Genomic DNA, 4664 nt, shown 5'->3' with positions numbered 1-4664 from the left:
TTCCACATCCTTGCACATTCTAGCTAATTGTTTTGTTTATCAAGGGAAGTGTTTTTCAAGTCTAAGCACGCATTCCTGTAAGACCAAAAGGAGTCCTTCAATAGGATCCATGGGGCTCTGTCTCCATCATGGCCGCTTTCCACTGGGGCTCTGCTCCCAGTCAGCATTTTTTCCCATTTTCGGGTAACCTCCATTTTGCCTCTTTAGGGGTTGCGGCTTCCAGCAAAATTTCACAGTAAAAAATTAAATTGCTGGCCTAGCCAATAGAGATTTTGAAAATAATGACTTAATTTTCTAAAATAATATTTTAAAATAATTTAGCCAAACTACAGGAACAATGTCAAGTACCAATACAATAAATATGTTTTTGCATCTTTTATATTTAAATTTTCCACAGAGATTCTTTTTCATGTTATAATTTACCTAGCAGTTTTCTGATATATATGTGTTAACAAAAACACTTTGAAGAACAGTTTGGGATAATGGGTGAACACAGAAAATGAGAGTAAATGTGACTCTATTTTCATTGAGTATCTTTACTTTTCAGATGACTTGCTTTAAATTTTACATTAGCTCTGAATGTGAACAACAGATTGAAAGGACACACTTTTCTCATTGTAGATTTTACTGTGTTTTCACAATCTAAGATTCCAGTTACCAAATAATACAACAGGTAGCCTACCTCTGTGGTTGCAAAGATAGCCTTCGTGCTATAAATCAATGTATTAGCTTGTTGTAAACCACTGTGAAGCCAGACCACCTGGAACAATTCAACACCAAGAGAGGTATGAATTCCCTCTATCTATTTTAATAAACTATTAACTCCAACATATTTTAAATACTTACAGTTTTATTCCAAAATAAAAATGTTCAAATCTAGTTATGGAAGCTTAATTAAATCATGTTTCATTTCTCAATGTCTTTCTTATGCTCTGCTATTTAACTACTACTATAAAAACATAGGTTCTCTGAACTAATAAAAATAATTGACATACTAAATTTCTGAACTTAAACAGCATTTTACTATACTGACAAAGAGTTTATCAATACTAACAATAGCATTGGATTTGTCTATTAATACTAACAATTATATTGAATTTGCAATATAATTAATGACTACTAGTGTTGCCACAGCATCATATATTGGCCTAGATTAGCGACTGTGATTATAAAGCACTAAGTCTGAAACGAGATTTTTCTAGGTTCAGATCTCGGCTCTTCTAATTATTACCTAAGTCTGATTTTGGACAAAGTACATGACCACTTTCTGCCTCAGTTTTGTCATCTGTAACCAGAATAATAATGACACAATCCTGTAGGGCTGTGATAAAGGTTAATTGGGTTAGTATTCTATTTATAACAGAGCCTGGAGTGCATCAATACTATATATGAGTTCAAAAAATAATTGATGTAATAATGTCTTATAAGATCATGTATTAAATGACAAACATTTTCAATTTTGTAATGTCTACTATAATTTTGAATAGTGGGTAGTTCTGGAGAATAACTAATGAAAGTAAATCACGCACCCATAGAAAAAAATAAAAGACACATTAAATTTTCTAATAATACAAAACTGAGAGCACAGCTAACAGTTTAGATGACATGCTGGCATTCAAAAAGTCTGCTAAAAATGATAAGCTGATTCTAGCTAGATAAAGTTGAGTAAGAAAAAAAGGCAGTTCTAATATTTAGATTATTTTAATGGCCAAGTCTAGTACAAAAGAATTTAGCTTAACAGAGGTTTTATGTATGTCCTAGTAAATGACAAGTTCAAAATTAGTCAACATGTTACAGTTGCCTCCAATATCTATTAGTCTTTAGACCAAATCAACAAGTATGTAAAGTCAGTTATATTATTAAAAGTTATTCTATAATCTGGACAGGTATTAGCATTTATAGAATATTAGAAATAAAGGATAGTATCTTTTAAGATGGGTATTGACTAGCTAAAGTATGTGTGGAAGATGTCAGGACAATTGGATAATGGAAACCTCAGTGAAGATAAAACAATTGCATTAAATAAAGCAATTTAATCTAAGAAGAGAATACAAAAGGTACATAATAGCTGTATTCAATATCTTAAGTTCTGTAAAATTCTTAAAAGGAAATATGTTTTGTTTCTGTGACTTCTGAAAACAGAAGTAATTTCAAAATGCTTAAACGCCCACCATTTTAATAACATTTTTCTCTATGAAAATCTTTCTTCCTGACACATTCAATGACAGATTTCTCAGTTCTCATCTCCAACCTTTTTACAGAAGAACCCTAATACTAAGCTCTATCTAAACCTGTTGGGTCTTAAAGTCCTTTCCTGCCTTTTCTCTGCTACCTTGTACCTTCATGGTTTTTTTGTTTTTTTTTTTTCTTCTTCCTTTGCTTCTTCCTTTGCTTCTTCCTTGTCAGGTTCTCCTTCCTTCTTCCCTGGATTAGGAGTTCAGAGAAATTCTACCTAAGTTCTCTCTATATACTTTCTCAACCAGAACCATGCTCTCTCTATGTCTGCAAATATAAGCTCTTTCTATATCTGCAAATATACAACTGGAACTGCACTTAAACTCTCCCTTATTCATTTGCAGTATCATGTGCTCATTCTTTCGGAAGAACTTCCCAATTCATTTTCATAGCCCTGTTTTAGGTGTATCCATCTATAGCCTTGTAACCCAGAGTCTCTGTCACAGCTTGAGTCATCTAGGAACACCAATTTTAGACCAAGGTAGTATTGGGGTAATATAACTAAAAACAAAATCCCCTGCAAGCTCAGAAAAACTTCTCCATAAAGGTAGAAGAGAAAGAAAATAGTATTATTATTGAATAAGCATTAAATCAGAGTGTGACATGCACCCCAGGCCATCTTCTAGGACAGCGATCCCCAACCTTTTTGGCATCAGGGACTGGTTTCATGGAAGACAATTTTTTTTACGGACCATGGTTGGAGGTGGTTTCAGGATGATTCAAGCATGTAACATTTATTGCACACTTTGTTTCTATTATTATTGCATTGTAATATATGTTGAAGAATATATATACATATATATATGAAAAAAAGAGGCAAGAATGGAAGGGTAAATAAAGTAATGGGCAGGACACTTGTCGACTAAAGTGTCAGATTCTGACTTAAAACTTGCCACCAGGTGCAGCTATACAACTGAAGTGCATCAACTCACTTGCCACTCACACACAGGGCTTTGACATGAGTCTGCAAGTAATTGGCTTATTATGGTCTCTGTGCAGTCAAACCTCACTGCTTATGTTAATCTGTATTTACAGCCACTCCCCAGCACTAGCATCATCACCTCAGCTCCCCCTCAGATCATCAGGCATTAGATTCTCCTAAGGAGTGAGCAACCTAGATCCCTCATGTTGGGAGCCGGCCACGGAGGCCCACTGAGCATTAGGGATCAGGGAGGGCCATGGACCCCGAGACCGCTAGGATGTGTTTGGGAGCCATTGACCCCATTTTCCTCCTCCTTTTACCATGCAGCACTAGTACCTAAAGGAACTCTGCTGATCTAAGCTGAAGGCTCTGTGACTGTGACAGGCATGGCTCACTCTAGAAACCCATTGTTCCTGTTTCCCATAAAACTGTGGTTTCAGCTTAGGTATTAGATATAATTCAAATTCAGGTCACATTTAGGAGCCTCTTATACATGATACAAGCTTCTTTATAAGATTTAAAAGTATATTTGTAGAATTAGTATAGACATTTAGAGAGCTGTTTCCAGCTTTAGATGGTATAGATGATTATCTAGGGTTACCAGAAATGACCCAGCACGAACTTTGGACTGGGCCACATACCTAAGGGCCCAACATCCACTTTGGGCTGGGCTACATTCTTTTAAACCGGTTCTTTAGTTACAATTAGTGTAAGTTTCTTCTACTTATAATAGAAGCTGAATTTATTTTATTCATAGAAAGTATTATAGAATAGGTTACTCTACGTCAGGGAATTATGTTAGTCCAAGCATGATCATACATGATGCTTTGAGGTTTTATAAGAATTTAGCTAACTTTAGAAATTTCATTGTCCCCACTTTCTACTAATTGCAGTTTTGGCTTTTGTACAATTATAGTTTGTATTTGGGTTTATTTTAGAAGCTTTATTGCTGATGATCAGCCTTATATATCAGGATTAGGAATTAGAAACTTTTATAGAAATTAAGATAGATACATAGGATTTTAGAATAGCCATTTTGTTAAGAGATCATAATCAATTGTTCCTGGAAATGGCCCAGTGTGATCTTTGGACTGGGCCACATTCTTTAGGAACTGGTTTGAGCTATAATTAAGAGTTTTTTATAGTACAGGTAAAGTTAGCACAGAATAGAAAGGTATTAGGATTTAAGTCAGTCATTAGGTGTTGGGTATGCAAAGTTTTAGAAGTTATTGATTATTAGGATTTTATGATGTTAAAATTGTTGTATTGCTTTTGAGGAACATAAACCAGGCATAAGGAACAGTGAGATAATTTGGGGATTGTCCTTCCTCATGCTTGGGAAAACACCTAGTGGGTGGGGGGGATGCGCCTCACCTACCTGGCCTTGTGTTCACGTGAAAGTCTTGTGATTGAACATGTAAAAATTTGGGATAAAAAACTCACGGTTTGTCCCAATAAATGGCTTCTGCTCATTTCACTGAACAGTTGTCCACTTTCTTTCTTTCTC

The sequence above is a fragment of the Carlito syrichta genome, unplaced genomic scaffold, assembly GCF_000164805.1.
Source record: "Carlito syrichta isolate Samal-C Ts95f unplaced genomic scaffold, Tarsius_syrichta-2.0.1 Scaffold314163, whole genome shotgun sequence".
Classification (NCBI taxonomy): Eukaryota; Metazoa; Chordata; class Mammalia; order Primates; family Tarsiidae; genus Carlito; species Carlito syrichta.
The sequence above is the reverse complement of the archived record's forward strand: the minus strand, read 5'-3'. Positions refer to the sequence as shown.